Below are 16,878 nucleotides of genomic sequence, written 5' to 3'. Positions count from 1 at the left end.
TCTAGAGAGGAAGGCAGGTAAACAGTTATCACAGAGCTAAGGGCTTTGGTATTGTGCACAGAAGGCTAGAAATATGGATGATGGATGGGAAGGCAGCTGCATTTTATAGTTCCATGAGAAAAATGAACCTGATTTTCATTGCTTCAAATCCACATAGCCTTCCTTGGATATATCTTCTCAGTAAATTAAGAGAATCCAATAAGATTTTCTACCTTTTTTAGACTCTGATGCCTGGTATTCAGAAGAAAAGGAAAATGATAGATTTTTGCTCACATGGCTGCTCCGTGGGCCATGATCATGGGCAGAGTCAACTCTATAGCATAACTCATGGTTCTTATCTCTGCGGTTGTACACAGGACCCTGAATGCTCACATGAGGAGGCTAACAGATGATGGAAATCCCTTTCTAACAGAACTGTAGGAAAGATCAACTTTCTAGAACTTTAGATTTATCCTATTTGGGGGGGGGGGTAAGGTTCAAGGAAGGACTGATTACAGTTTCCTTAAAAGGTCTCATTATGCAAAAAAAAAAAAAAAGAAAAAAAACAGCATCTGAGAAAGAATAGAAAAGAGGAGGAAAGAAGAAAGGAAGGAAGGAGACATGGATGAAAGGAAAGAAGGCAAGCAAAATATAGGTTGTACTTGGAATAAGAAATTTCATGTTCTGCTGTAAGAAATAACTACAAGTCCTACAACATCAATTAACAAAGGAAGTAAAGAATACTGGGGGTGGGGAGGGCTATCCCACAGTCCTTCCATCAATCTTCTCTATCACTTTATAGCCATCTATTATTAAACCTACCCTGTCAATTCTCCCCTTGTCTGCCTGTCTGCCCATCAGCAAAAGCTGTGTGTTAATTTTTCTGTGACAAATTCTGGTGTGTGGATCATGCAAGTCTCCCTTGAAAATAACCAGATCTGTGGAGACCATGCCCTAATGACCGTTTGGGAGAGTTCAGTGCACCTGAAATGGTGGAAGCCACCACACACATCACAGGAACTCTTGATAAGGAGGAGGTCAAAGGCCATCTCTTGGAAAAGCTGTCATCATTTCTAGGGCTCAGATTCTGCACACCCCTCCCTCCTTAGATATGCTTTTAAGTCATAGCATTTCTTTAATATAATCAGGCAAAAAGAAAAGAAAGGGCATAGACATGCTCGAAGAAGGGAGGCATGAACTACATTAGAACAAGGGACAAGTCTCCTTTCTTAATATTTATTGAATGTTTCTGAAGACATTCAATTTGTTACTACTCTCATGTTTGTCACAGTGATGATTAATATAGTTGTTAAGCACATCAAAAAAAGATTTTTCTCCTGGAGGGAAACCACAGAAGAGAACTGTTCGGAAACTATTTTGGAAATTCACTCTGAATTGAAGCCATACATTATTGCTGTGCAGAGCTAAATATTACATCTAAAATGCTGAGAGCCATAGCCAAGTAGGAATGAAGCATGGCATTTTTGGTTGAAAGGTGACGCCAGCAAGCCATTGAGATGATAATGATTATGTTAAGATGTGCATTCAATTGGAGATTAGACCCCTGCTGTCGGCCTCAGCCTGCTACTTTGGAGCTCTGTGGGACTCCCCGAGAGTTCCCATTGGTTGGGGAAGTGCGGTAGGAGGGAATTCCGGAGGAGGGATTTCCTGTTGGTATAGTGTGTCCTGGGAGAAGGCCGAGTGTGTGGCATTCATGGGAGTTTTGGAAATAAAGTTTGTTCCTGCTTGAGTGGCTCGTGATTTTGTGCCCAGCCAGACTGCGTCACTAAAACAGTAACAATTTTTTAGTGTATCTTTAAAATTGATTTGTATTTTGTTATTCCATAATTAGAATAGTAAGGACTTCACTTCTCAGCAAACAAGAGCCACAAGGTTGTTTTGATCTGGTCTATTTTTTGAAAAGGATCCTTCTGGCAGCTGCACTGAGCATATATGGAACCAGCAAACAGGCCCATTTAGGGAGCTATTTGGTAATGCAGATGAGAGATGATGGCAACTTGGACCAGTGTAGTGGACCCAGAGACGGTAAGAAGTGTTTGGATTCTGCATAATTTTGAAGGTAGAGCCAATAGGATTTTCTGCCAGGTTAGATAAAGACTGTGGAAGAAATAATTCCAGATAACCCTAAGGTTTTCATCCAGATCAACTGGAAATATGGAGGATAGAAAGAAATAAGTTGAGGAAAGTAGGTGTAAACAACTCTTTCAGGGGAGTAATAACAGAAGAGCAAATGAATGGCATTCTGATCACAGGAGATATGGGTCATGAAATATGAAAATATTATCTTAGATGAGAAAAATAATAGCCTATTAACATGCTAGAGGGATGATCCAATAAAGACAGAAAATGCAATAATTAAGGGAGAGGGGAGAACTTCTACAGTGATGTCCTTGAATAGGCTAGCAGGGCCCAAGTGTCCAAGGTCCAAGTGGATGATTCGGTTTCAATAAGACAATGAATCATCCATCTGTGGCAACTAGAAGAAGGTAACATATGAGACAGGACAGGAATTTAAAGGGTCTTTGGGACTCAGAGCTCAAAAATTATCTGCTATGCTACACCAAAGGAAGAAAAAAATGGTGGTAATCATGGCATTGAACCATCCATTCAGATGAAGTATCTACTTTTATATAAATCAGTAGAACATATTGGAAACATAAAGATCAGTAGACCTTCTCTAATCTTCCACTGGGTGTGTGATGTATCATTTGTAAAGTGAAAATAATAGTACCTCTGGTGCCCTTATTTCAGAGTCATTTTGAGGATCAAAAGAAACAATGTAGAGTTGTCCCCCTTATCTGTAGTTTCAATTTTTGCAGTTTCAGTCAACCGCTGTCTGAAAATATTAAATGGAATAGTCTAGAAGTAAACAATTCATAAGTATCAAATTGTTTGCTGATGTAAGTAGTGTGATGAACTGTACACAGTCTCACCCCACCATTCCTGGAAACTGAGTCATACCTTGCCCATAGTTCTCCTCCCTCCTTTAATCATTGCATTTTCTGTCTCTATTGGATCATCCCTCTAGCATATTAATAGGCTGTTATTTTTCTCATCTAAGATAATTGCCCGTATCCATATCTGGACTTTTCAAGGGCTTTTATCCTGTTTCTTGCCCCACCCCCCTTTCCCTTGCACACAAGCTCTAACCTCAAGGGCTTCTGTCCCTGAACCCTCTGCTAGAATGTAAGCTCCACAGAGGCAGGGGTCCTTATCCATTTGGTTCATGTATGTTTTGCAAGTAGCTGAAACAGTGCCTGGCACATAGGAAGCATTGCAAAGTAGTTTTTTTTTTTTTTTAAATAAGTAGAGCATGCCTGCCTGACATAAAGTTAATGCAGCTTTGCCTGCTTTTCACTTAAACAAATTAGTGTATGGTTAGTGTATGAAATTCTTCCAGATCACATCACAATCTTAATTACTGAAAAGAGTTCTTCCTTAAATAAATAAACGCCCCAGATCAATGTCCTACCAAAGATGTAGCCACTTGTTAGAAACCGTGTTCCATTGGCTGCTACTTTACAGAAAGGATCCAATGTCCACATTGAGGGCATTGGTACTTACTTATCATTCAGATTATCTGCTCACCACAATTTAAGGGCCTAGAAATAGTTGGGAAAGAAAAACCTTAAAATAAGCAAGTTGCTCTTTCACAGATAGAATCAAATTTACTATTAAATTTCTTTTTTGGATCAGTGAATGCTGTTACGAGATTATACACTAATTTTTAACTCCATATAAAAGAGAAAATAGTTATTTCTGAAATAAGCACAAACATTTCCTTTTAAAATGTCCTGTGACTTAGTAATTGGATCAGAGCTTTCTTTGGATCAATCAGAAATCTTTCCATACATATCAAAAATGATGATGTAAAGAAGGTTGTCCATATGATGGAGGAAAAATAATATACCTTAGTGAAAAATGAAGAAGATAAAATATTTATAGAATAAATTACATTTATGACTTTTATTTAGGAAAAAAGTATTATACCAAAAACTCACAACTTCCTTAAACTCTAAGCTATGGCAATTTCATGAGGGGTTTTGCTTTTTTGGGGTGTGGAGGTGGTACTAGAGATTGAACCTACTAAACCACATCCCCAGCTCTTTTTATATTTTATCTTGAGACAGGGTCTCATTAAGTTGCTTAGGGCCTTGTTAAATTGTTGAGGCTGACTTTGAACTTGTGATCTTTCTGCCTCAGCCTCCCAAGCACTGGGATAACCTGCGTGTGCCACCGTACCTGGCTTTTTGCCTAATATTCTTATACTGAATTCAAAATACAAGTACTTCCCAATCACCCACATATCTAGATAAAACCAAATACATTTATTCCCAGGATGTCTTTTACATTCTTCTGCAGTGTTTCTTCCATGGAATTCTCAAAACTTTAAAATCTATTTTTAACCATGATACTTACCCACTTTTCACCTTCTTTGAAGAAGAAATCAGGAAGGTCATTTTAAACACAGTCCTTCTCGCTTGTTATGCAGCTTTTAATTCCCAGCACAAGATTTAAAAATCTGATTGAGACTTCTGTAATCAGCTCTATCCCTGAAGAGTTGGTTTTGCTTTGTTTTAAGGATCAGGATTTTTGACTCTCCACAAAGCTCTACTAAGATTGTTTCTATTGGTGGTAGAAGGAAACCCAAAACTGATTGCTAAAGAACCACTCGACCCATTTTTTTGGATCACATAGTCTTAATTCATTTCATTCTAACCCAGTCCTACAAACATTTACTTAATATCTACCTCGAAGGTGTGGTGCTCAGCATTAAACAAATAGCAAGACGCTGCTTGCAATATGGCAGACAGGTCCTCTGTAAAGCACTGAAATGTTCCTCCCAGGAGTCAGAGAAAACTTTCTGAACAAGACCACATCTGGGCAGACTTTCAGTACAAGTGAAATGTAAGCTGGAAAATAGTTAGAAAGGGCATTCACAAATTCCATTGATCCGTTTTTACCAATTTAGTTAAATACACACACACACACACACACACACATATATAAATGAATACACACATATGTACATGTGTACACATATGCACATATACGTGTATATATACATGTAAATATGTTTAATAAAGACATATAAAATACACATATATATGGAAAGAATAAAGTTTGATACTTAGTTTCTAAAAGGAAAAAGGACAGATTATCTGTCTCCTCGATTTATTCTTGATAGTTTACCTTTGCTGAGTTAATTTGGGGTAAGCTGTAGTCCTGTATTGAAAATACTTGATTTACTTTGCTTCCTGTGGTGTAAAATCTTCATTTAAAAAAAAAAAAATAGTTGCCCTGGTCTGAATGTTGAAAGTAAAATTAATTAGGTTTGAATAAAATGACAAAATAACTCAGCTTAGAGACATTCAAAAGAGAGTGTCATTTGATTAAAAATAATAAATAGGTTTAAACATTTGAATGGTGGTGTGACATTTTGAAAAGAAGTATTCAATTTGAGTTGGGTTTGCCAATATCACAAGGATCCTCAGTTTTGGAAGAGAGGTCTGCTTTTCAGTTTCTTAATCCTTTGTTAGTTTGTCTTCCCTGTGCATCCACTGTGCTTGTTTCTATAACATATGGGATTTTACACATTAAAGCAAAGCTGTGTTTGTTAAAAATAAAAAATAAAAAAAATCTGATTTTAAATTCCAGTTTTTATTTCATGCATGCTACACTCTGTTATAAAACAGTTACAGATCATTCTATTTTGCCCAATTTTCACAGTACAGAAGTCCCTTTATTAAGAAAGGAGAGCTAATGAAAAGGAGAGTAAGGCTACTGTTTATATGGCTGCAAATATCACTAGGGAAATATTTCATGTTTGCATTTTGCTGAACTATTTATAGTGGGAGCATACTACAGTACAGCCCTCTTTCCCCCACATAATGGGTATCTTTGTGCCTGGATTCTATATACTTACCCAGTTTACGTCTTTACCCAGCCTTACCATATTTCATTCCACATTACTTTGTCCTGTGAGCCTCACTATATTAGAGCAACACCTTCTGGCAGAACAGAGACACTAAAAATCCAGAGAAATAAAACAGCACCTGTGTGACGGGCTCTTAAATAGTTAGCAGAGAATACAGGCCAAACATAGCTATTTAACAAATCCCTCAGATCAATGAAGAGGCTCATCTTTACCCCCACTGTTGATAGTTGAATACACTCAATTTTCTGCAGCTGAGGTTCGGTCTCTGAATTAATGGCTAATACCTATAGCTGCATTTTATCTACAATTTAACGAATAAACATGGGATGCTCCTATCGCACATACAAATCTTCCGCCTCTTATGAAACAGTTCTTGCCTAAAGTACTATATCAATGAGTGAACTTTGGAGTCCCTCTGGTGGTCATTCATGTCATTTTTAAATGAACTGCTTTCTTAGCCTCTGGTCTCACTCATAGGATCCATCTCTGCACCCCAACCCCTGCCCACTGTCACTATCCCTCCCCCAAGACACACAATTCTGCACCCCATTCCAAGGAAAGGAATAAATACAATGTGAATAACTTTTATACATTATTACTATTAAGTTGTGGAAATAGTTTGCACCTGACATTGGATTTATCATACAATGCTCTCACATCCTATGAGGGTGCTAACAACTAAGTTGCTGAAGCTGCCCTTAAACTTGCAACCTTGCTGGCAATTAAATGTGTTCCCAGTTCCTCGTTCCTCAATTGGAAATCATAGCTCTGGCTTCTTCCTTTCTAAAGTATACTTTAGAAATTAAGCTTAGTGGGCTATTTTTTTTAATTTTTAAAGAATATCTTTTTGTAAGTGTGTGGCCTTTAATGGCTTATACTTGTTTTCAATCAACAATTTTATTTCTGTAAACATTTCTTTAATTTCACTAATTCAAGAGCCCCAGTAGAAAATGATTATGTTCAGAATAAACAGTGACTTGAGGTTATCACTGGGCATATGCGTTGTTTTTCCCTTGATTCCATTTTTCTTTTCTTTTTCTTCTTCTTCTTTTTTTAACCTATATAGGAGCAAAAACTCTTCCTGGTATTGGCCCTTGAGTAAAGGAGGAAACTTCCAGGTAAAATCTTGAACTGTGCTTAGAGGAGATAAAGGCATTTACCTAGATGGAAATGAGATGTCTCCTTGACTTTATTTGATGACCCCCTGACAGTCTGTCATTACCTGTTTCTAGTGAATGGTCTCAGAATTTCATAGCATTTAATGTTCAGTTCCTACAAGGTGCAGTTTTCTGAGTGGATATATATTTCCCACCTTAATTCTCCGTTGAAAGATATTCATCCTACAGAGTTGTGTTTGCTTTTATTCACAAAATGACAATGTATCCTGGGCTATTTTATACATAGTATAAAAGTTGTGATTGTATTGATATTGAGATCATCCAGTGCTCCCACATCTTTCCAACCATATCTCTTCCTGGACAGTCAGAATGTACCATCTTTCCTTTATTTTTTTTATAATGAATTTGCTTGAGTATCATAATGCTACATTATCCACCTATCACCAACTCCAAGATATCAACCACCCATCCTATTAATTAGAATGAACTGAGTATAGAACTGTGATTAAAAAAAAAACACACACGCAACACAGACCATGCTTTCAAATATCATAATAATCAACTATGAAAGTCATATACACATACTTTACACTATTAAAGAAATCATCAAACAGATATAGCCTTGGCCAGTAGGAGCTAAATATTAATGTTGCATTTGTTGAAAGTCAGCACTAGTAAGGAAATGTAGTAAATAATTTTCAAGAAAAAAAACATGAATGCCATCTTTTGCTACCTTTTCGTAAGCATTGCACTACACCACATAAGATAAAAACAAACAGAAGCAGCATAAATTCCTTTGCAAACATCCTTCCCCTGAAGTAGTGTCTAATTTCCAATTCACTTTCATATCCTGTGTAGCTTCAGGGTGCTCTGTTTTTGAAGGGGAGTTGCTGTTCACATGTTAATATTTTTAAGAGAGGTAAGCAACTTGATACAGCAAACAGAAAATCAGGTTCATTGTTCTTTGGATTTTTAATAAGTAGTTACTTTTGAATTATTAGCTACCTAATCTCCAACATCCTATCCTTCCTCACTACCCACATGTAGGTTTTCTGAATCTGTAACATTGTGATTTGTACACTCTCATGAATAACTATTTCAACTGCTGTCATATGGTCCTAATTATTTTAGATTAGAGTAGCTGGCAGACAACACTAGAAACATGGATGCTTAGCACCATCTATTGTTCAAGAACAAAACAACAATATGGTAGATTTGTTAACAACAATATGGTAGATAAAGGGGAAAGACACTCTAGAGGGTAGGACTTTACAACAGAGGGTTTGTATTAGCTTTCTGTTGCTGCTGTAACAAAGTACCATAAATTTTGTGGTGCAAACAGTTTCTTTTCTTGTGTTCTGGCAGGTAGATGCCTTCAGTAGGTTTCACTGGGCTAAATTCAAGGCATCTGCAGGGCACTATACCTTCTTGAGGGAAAATCTGTGTCCTTGCCTTTTCCACTCTGTGGAAGACCCAGCTCTTAAGAGACCACCCACAGTCCTTGGCTCAGAGCTCTCTTCCTTCATCTTCAAAGCCAGACATATTTCCGATCTTCTACTACTCATTTGTGGTCACATCTCCCTCTGTTTTTGATCTCATCTGGGAAGAATTCTCTACTATGAAGGATTCATGTGACTAGGCAAAGCACACCAACCCAACCAGTCTAGGTTATCTTCCCATCTCCAGGTGCTTAATGATCTGCCTACTCAAGATCCTATCTTTATGTGAAAAGTCCCTTGCAGCAGTGAAATGCTATTGTAGTGAGTTATTATTACTTGTTTTATATAGTAATACTATTTGTATGTTAGTGATAGATGACCTTGATGATCAATACTCAGCAACCAATTTTATTGCATTTAAAACAGTAACACAGACTTGTGACCTGCCAGACTCTCAGGCTGCTGCTAGTATTTCATGACTAATCTAGAAGAGGAGGACAAGGTTGGGTGCTAGAGGAATGCCCAACAGACTTGCTCCACATGACCCCCATTCCCTAATCTGACTGGACACATTGGTGAGGACAGGAAATAGAAGGCAGCTTTTGGCTGAAAACATTATGTATGGTCCTCACTGATTCATGACCTGTGCCCAGCACTGTGAGATATCTGAAAGAGAGGAAAGCCCTATTGAATAGATTGCCCTGACCACATTTACTTTGGGATGGATTTGATGTTTGTTAGGAAGTCAGGGAAAGAGTGGACCTTTTTCAAAAAAAGAAGAATTTTGTTTCAAATTTGGTAACAAAATAAAAAGACTGAGGTTTTTTATTTTATTTATTTATTTTATTAGTTACACATGATTGTAAAATGATCTTGATATATCATACATTTGAATTAAATGAGGTATAATCTCTCATTTTTTCTGTGTGTACAGGTTGCAGAATCACATTGGTCATATAGTCACATATATACGTATAATACAGCAATACTAGTGTCTATTTTAGGGCAGCAGAATAAAAAAAAGACTAAGGTTTTGAAAGAACTTGAAATTAATGTTAGCTATTCAAGGTCTATCTGAACTTCCTTCTCAAAATAATAGCAAAAATATAAAAAACAACTGTAATTTATAACTCAGATTCACAATCATGTAACCTGATAATAACACCAACCCTGAACAGGGTTATTTTCAGATGAAAAAACTAATGCTCATATCTAATTGACTAGATTCTGAAAAAGGACATTTATTGATAAGGATATGGAGAAATGATTACTATTACACAATGGCAAGAGAAGGGCAGTTTCAAAATGTTTAGGCATGTCTTAAAGTTTAGAAATGTGAACAAAGATTTAAATAAAACAGTGTTCATCTCAGAGTTGTTTATAATGGTGATAAATTGGAAATAACTTATAGCACAAACTGTTGGTATTCAACAAAATCTGTTTCCCCTGCCTTCTGTAAATACTACTGGTCTACATTACCCAGCCTTTCTGCTGGGGACCTGTCAAGATGGTTACAGGGCCGTATTCTGAATGATGAAATGTGAGCAGAAGTCATACAAACAGCTCTGAGTTCAAGTCCATAAATACCTCACTAGTGGCCTTCATGCTCTCTTGCCCCGATGTAGGTGAAATGCCAAAAATCCAGTAAAGAAACCCCAAAACCCTAGATGATGACAAAACTACTAAATGAAAAGAACCTGTGTTTTCCCCTGAAAAGACCACATGGAAAACCATCCCTGACCAAGAACGTACATACCAAGCTCTGTGTGAGCAAGAGATGACCTTTTTCTGGATTTACACACTGAGAATTTAGTCTTTACCCAGTGTGGAAACTAAAGCCAACCCTAACACAAAATTTAGATAGAGAAATTAGTCAATGGTACAGAAATTAGTCAAATAAACTTAAATGATTTCCTTGCAACATAGATTTCTTTGGATGAGTTATTGATCCTAAACTGGGTGGTAGTCAGGCCATGATGGAGATAAAAGCATGTATTTCCATTCTGCTTTATTATCATCAATTTTAATCCCAGCTACTAAATTAATGCACTACCACTTGTTCACTGCAACTTTGTAAGCCTCAGTTGGGCTCATTCGCTCATTCTGTCTCACCTTTCAGTTTTTGACACTATAGAAGGCAACCCCCTCTCCAAAAAAAAAAAAAAAAAGAAAAAGAAAGATAAAGAAATTCACCTGTAGTTAAATCCTTTACAACTAAAATGACACATTCTGATTAAGTGGTTTTTCCATGGAATTATGGAACTGGAGCTGAATTAGGGATTGATTAAACCAATCACCCAAATGGCTTGAATTCCATGCACCTCAGTCAGAGTCATCTATTCTTTCCTTGAACATTTTCAATTATGGACACTGAATGAACAGAGTAAAAAGCACCTTAGGTTTTTTGTGTCTTCTGTTTGTTTTGTGAAGCTAACAACAAAGATTTCAAAAGGTAAGCAGGCAGGCAGACAGGCTGACATTTGCCAAATGCCCAGTGACTAGGCCCTCGGTAGAGCACATCAGTATGAGTTATTTCATCTAATCTTCACAACTGTGCAGGGTGAATGTGTCATTTTTCAGAAAGCCTGAAGTTCAGAGAGTTGAAATAATTCATGGAGCTGCCACGTTGGTGTATCTGCCAAAGCAGCTGGTGCCTACCCCACCAGGGCGCTCTCCTCCCCCACACCTTGAAAGAAGGAAATGGGAAAAGACAGAGGATCAAAGAAAGTTGGCTAAGGATTGGGAAACCAACATTTGCACTTTATTTCACTAAATGATTAGGCAAAATAGCATCACAGTAGGTGGGTGCTTGGCTTCTAAAGTCAGAGTGCTGAGGTTTATACCCTGCTTTTGTTTCCTAGCATACAACCCTAGGCCTTGGCTTCTTTATCAGTACACAGGGATTACATGTGTAACTTACAGTCATATCAAAGATGGTCTGAGATGATGCTCATGCAGTACTTAGCACAGTGCTTCACAGACAGTAGGTAAAAGGAGTAGAATTCTGTGCACAAAGAGGGTGAGTGTGGCAGTGGCTGGCCCTAGTTCAGAAGTTAGAAGACTTTGGGGGACTGGCAGTTTTCTAAGACACATATTAACAAAATTAAAGTTACTTAAAAGCAGATCAAGCCGGGTGAGGTGGTACACATCCATAATCCCAGCGACTTTGGAGGCTGAGGCAGGAGAATTACAAGTTCAAGGCCAGCAATTTAGTAAGGCCTAAGCAACTTCTGAGACCTTGTCTCAAAATTAAATGTAAGAGCTGGGGATGTAGCTCAGTGGTTAAGCTCTCCTGGGTTAAATCTCCATACCAAAAAATAAAAAAATAAAAAATTACAGTGTAGTTTTGAAATAGGAAGTTCCCTAGACTAATAAGGTGGAAATTTATGGGTGTAGTTTACAATCATTAAACACAGAAAAACAACACCTGATTTTCCTTTAAGGGCAGAAACCATTATTTTAACAGTGGTTACTGCTTCCAAATATAACTCATTCAGATTTTGATTATATTAAGAAAAATTAAATATTCCTCCCCCCCCAAAAAAATTAATGTAGATGACAAAGTTCATATTCATATATAAAAATATGCTCAAAGTTTTTTTTATTTTTTCCATATGGTCATTTTGCATGAATCTGCATGCAATGATTTCAGTGTTGGGAGAAAAGTAGAAGATGTCATACAGAAGTGAGGATATTTCTGTATCGGTTCTAAGTTGCCTATGAGAATCAGGAAAAGATGGAAGGCAAACATCATTTTCATAATGGAAAGAAGAATCCTGGTGAGCTGGAAAAGTTTTAGGAACTTTGTGTGTTGTAGATAATCTAGATAAGAGCTATTAGGTTAGAGAATGGAAGTGGAAAAAATAAATTTAAAAAGATGAACAGTTGAACTCTTACAAGTCAAATTGAGTGAACCACAACATATACACAAGCTGAATATGAAGTTGCTCTACTTGAAGTAGCATGGGTGACACCATTTCCTGGGAGTATAAGGCAGGAGGATTACAAATTCAAGGCCAGGAATTTAGTAAGGCCCTAAACCTCCCCTTTGCTGAAACCTGAACCTCTTCAGACTACAGTTTGGAGACCAGTACCTACCTGGATACAGAAGAATTGCCTTGGATTGCTTGATACAAATGCAGCACCTGAGACCCAATCTGAGATTCTGATCCAGTAGCTCAGATGTGAGACATGGGTTACTGAAATGCTGAAATGCTCTCCTAGAGATTGGGATGTACAAAGAGGTGTGAGGGGTGCTAACACAGCAAATGAGGAAATGCCCTTTAAGATACAATTAATGTCCTTCTTTAGGTATTTAACAAGACAAAGCCATGTTATAGGTTGAGAGAGAGAGAGAGAGAGAGAGAGAGAGAGAGAGGTTTATTCTTCTGTGTAGCCTTAAGAGAATAATGGAGACAACAGAAAAGCTAAAATTATACATCTAAGGAATGCCCAAACCTTGGTTTGAGGATTTGCATAAATAAGAAGAAAATACATACAAACCTAAAGACAGAAGCTTAGCATCATGTCTAACTACACTGTAGTCACTACAAAGTGGCCAAAGGCACAGATCCCTGAACTAGATGCCTGATCCTGAGTGAATTCATCCTCTTCCACATAGCTGTTGGACCTTGGCTAATTATGTAATCATTTAGCCCCGCTTTCCTCCTCTATCAAAGGAGGTAAATAATAGTCCCTGTCTTGTTAGATTGTCTTTTGAGAATTGTATGAGTTAAATTGTGATCAGGCAAAGCAATGAACTAACACCTACGTGGGCTGGACTCAGAATGTTTGTGTTAAAATCTCTGCAACTCCACTTACAGGCTGTAAAACTATGAATATGCTTTGATATTTCAGCATTTTTATTTTTTTAAGCTGTAAAATAGGGATAAATAAATTAAGGTAAATATAAAAGTACCCCCAAAACTACCTAGCACACAGTCCTCCCATAATTAATGTTATTTAATATACAGTAGTAGAAGAAAACATAGTGGGAAACTAAAGATGATTCTGCTGTTTCTTGTGTAAGGAGTAGATAAAATAGTAGTGTCATGACTCTAGAAAATGAGAGATTTGTCTCCATCATGTTAACTTCAGTAGCTGTTGCTGTTGTCTTTTTTCTTTTTTTTACTTTTTTTTCTACTTTTTTTTTTGTGTGTGTGTGCTGGGAATTGAACCCTGAGCTATATCGGGAGACCTTTTATTTTTTATTTTTAGGCAGAGTCTAACTAAATTGCTGAGGCTGACCTTGATTTTGCCATCCTCTTGCCTCAGCCTCCATAGTTGTGGGATTACAGACTTGTGCTACTATATCCAACCTGATGCTCTCAATTAAATAAAACATGAATCATAATTGGATGACAGGGAAGTTTCTAGCTGAAATTTTTGTCATTTGGTGTCAGGCTGCTGCAGATGCTAAGTGAGTGTATTAGTCTGTTTTCCAATTCTATTTTTTTAAAAAAAGTACCTGAAGCTGAGTTCTTTATAAAGAGGTTTATTTAGGTCAAAGGTTGAAAACTGAAGTCCAAGTAGCATGGTGCTGGCTTGTGTGGGACCCTTGAATACCCTTGTAGCATCATAGTGGTAGCACATGTGAAAGGGAGAGATCACAGTGAGATAGGAAATTAAAGGGCTACAAAGGTGAATATGGCCCTCTTGAATCTCCATTCAAGAATTTGCCATTCAGCTACAAAGAGCACATGTATCTGACAGTCTCCACGGCCAGCACCTCCCAGATCACCCTCAGCTTTTGAGTCTAGACCATTTTTTTCCTGTACTAACTCCCAGGAAAAACGTGGCACAACTGGGATTCTAGGTATTGATCATTTCTGCTCCATGCAAGACTTGTCTCATGGGTGGAATTTTAGTTCCTGAGCACCCCATTGGGCTGGCTGAGACTTTGTCAGACTACCTGATGGTCTGAGGCTCTTCCTGTGCAAATTCAACTCCTCTCCCTTTGAAAGGCATTACCCATGTGTATCATGTTCCAGACTTCTTTATTAACAGACAGATATTAGGACAGGAGCTATTTATTAAATTAGGTGCTTATAAACATGAAATGGAACAATTCAATGTGATTATTTGCCATCCTCAAAATTTAAATATAAGTAATTGCCCTGCAGATAATTTCTCATTTCTCTGCTAAGGCAGATACTATAATGGGCACATAAATCAGTGTTCTGAAATCTGTTGTAAAATGTCAGCATAGAAGGTGGCCAGCTTGTGTCTGTAGACATAAAGTGAAATTTATGGCAGCATGGTCCATCCCTCCACTTCAACTACTGATTCATATAAATGATCTTGGTGTGGGTTCAGTCATGAAGGTCAGCAGTTTCTTTGAACCTTAGCAGAATAGGTAGCCATTTGATTGTAGAAGGAATACAAATTATAATTTTTTTTTAAAATTAGCCTATCAGTTGAGGTAAGTCAGGATTTAGTTAAGAAAATAGAAGCCACTCGATATGGTTGCAAACAGAAGTACATCTAGTACAGTCTATTAGCAGCTTACACTATCCCTGGAAGGTGTGAGACAGCAAAGGTCAGGACTGCAGCTTTGAAGACATAAGGAAGTGAAGGAGAGCTTCCACCCGTGATCATCAACCACCTGTAGCACCAAAGCTGGTAACTCCCAGAGGGACCCCAGACACCAAAGGAAGCCACCATAAATGACCTAAGCTGCCACTGGAGCACTATGGCTTTCCCTTTCTGAAAATTTCAAATTTCATGTACATGTCTATCATTTGACAGAATCTAACTCAGAAAGAGATTTTGAGAATTTTATTTCCAGAGTTTTCCCAGGAAGGTGATACAGAGGGGATGGGAATGAGGTTGAATTGCTAACAGATAATCCATTGACTAGTGAATTTCTCTGGCCTTCTAACTCAGCTCACTTACCCACCAGAGTCCCGTTCTTGCCAGGTGATTAAGAGTCTGCAGTTGACCATGACCAGATGTATGCATTAGGCTTACCAGAAATATAAATGCCACAAAAGTCTGGCAAGCATACGACTCAGAAGCAAGAAAATCATATTACCTTTCATAAGAGCATACTACCTGATATCTAAAAAGATGACCTGATTTCTCTCAAGGCTCATAGGCTCGTATTCATTTCCTTAGCTAACTTACTGTTAAGATTTGGAAGTGAGGTGTCCCCCAAAAGCTCACATGTGAGACAATGAAAGAAACTTTGGAGGAGAAATTATTGGGTTATAGCCTTAACCTAATCAGTTAATTAATCCCTGATGGGATTAATTGAATGATAACTGAAGGCAGGTGGGATGTGGCCAGAGGAAGTGGTTTATTGGGAAGTGTGGGTATGGAGTAAATATTTTGTATCTGGAGCGTGGAGTCTCTCTGCTTCATGATCAGCACGTGAACTGTTTCCCTCTGTCACACTCTTTCACCTTGAGCCCCAAGGAATGGAACCTGGTATCTATAGATTGAAACTGTAAGCCTCCAAATAAACTTTTCCTCCCCTACAATTGTTTTGCTCAGGTCCTTTAGTAACAGCAATGAAGAAAGCTGACCAAGACACTTATGCTATATTATTTTACTCTTCTCAGGCAAAGAGAAGTCCATTTTGAGAAAATGTTATAGCAATATTACCCTGGGCTCCTTGAAATATGAGTTGATTGTTCCTTAACCTTGTGTAATTGGTACAGAGTGAACTCATCCCTACATGACCTACTGACCCCACACCATCATTGTACAGACACATATGAGAGATAATTATTCCATAAGTTTTAAGAGTGAGTCCAGATCCTTATTTGTCCTTCAGTTCATGTTCTAAATAAAATGGATTTAGAATTGAATGGTTGCCCTGTCCCTTTTGGAAGAGGATGGCTGTATCTACTGATATGCAAGGCTATAGACATTTTAGACATATACTTAGAAAGTCAAATTAAATTGCTAGCTGGGTAGGTAGTTGGCAATGAAGTTTACTTGGGAAATGCCAGATTCTCTGTAGATATTTTATAGTGTAGACATACATGTAAAACCATATGAGAGGGTAAACTAAACCATGTGATAATTAAATTTCAAATATACTAACAAATTTAAAAGTGTCCATATAAAAATTTTCCAAGATAGAGGGCTGGGGATATAGCTCAGTTGGTAGAGTGCTTGCCTCAAATGCACAAGGTCCTGGGTTCAATCCCCAGCACCACCAAAAAAAAAAAAAAAAAAAAATCCAAGATACATTGCTTTCTAAACTTCTTGTCACTAAGTCTTTCAAAGATGTCAGTTCTATAAACATATATAACTTGAAGACTGAACATTAGAACTACCAACAGAAATAGTAATGTTCTATATCACCCTCTTGTTCCTTTAAAAACTCCAAAATAGTTAACTGTAAGATAAACTACAGTAATAATGAGCTTACATC

The 16,878-nt window shown here is 37.6% G+C and overlaps 1 non-coding gene across 1 annotated transcript; it reads left to right on the top strand.

Moving 5' to 3' along the window:
• Window positions 1–16,589: 16,589 nt before the first annotated feature.
• On the top strand, window positions 16,590–16,662 carry Trnal-caa (transfer RNA leucine (anticodon CAA)). Its single transcript has one exon. It is a non-coding gene; the product is annotated as a tRNA-Leu (tRNA).
• The last annotated feature ends 216 nt before the right edge of the window (window positions 16,663–16,878 follow it).

This window comes from Urocitellus parryii, chromosome 5 (assembly GCF_045843805.1).
Source record: "Urocitellus parryii isolate mUroPar1 chromosome 5, mUroPar1.hap1, whole genome shotgun sequence".
In the NCBI taxonomy this organism is placed as follows: domain Eukaryota; kingdom Metazoa; phylum Chordata; class Mammalia; order Rodentia; family Sciuridae; genus Urocitellus; species Urocitellus parryii.
Note: the sequence above shows the minus strand (reverse complement) of the source record. Positions and strands in the feature narration are given on the sequence as shown.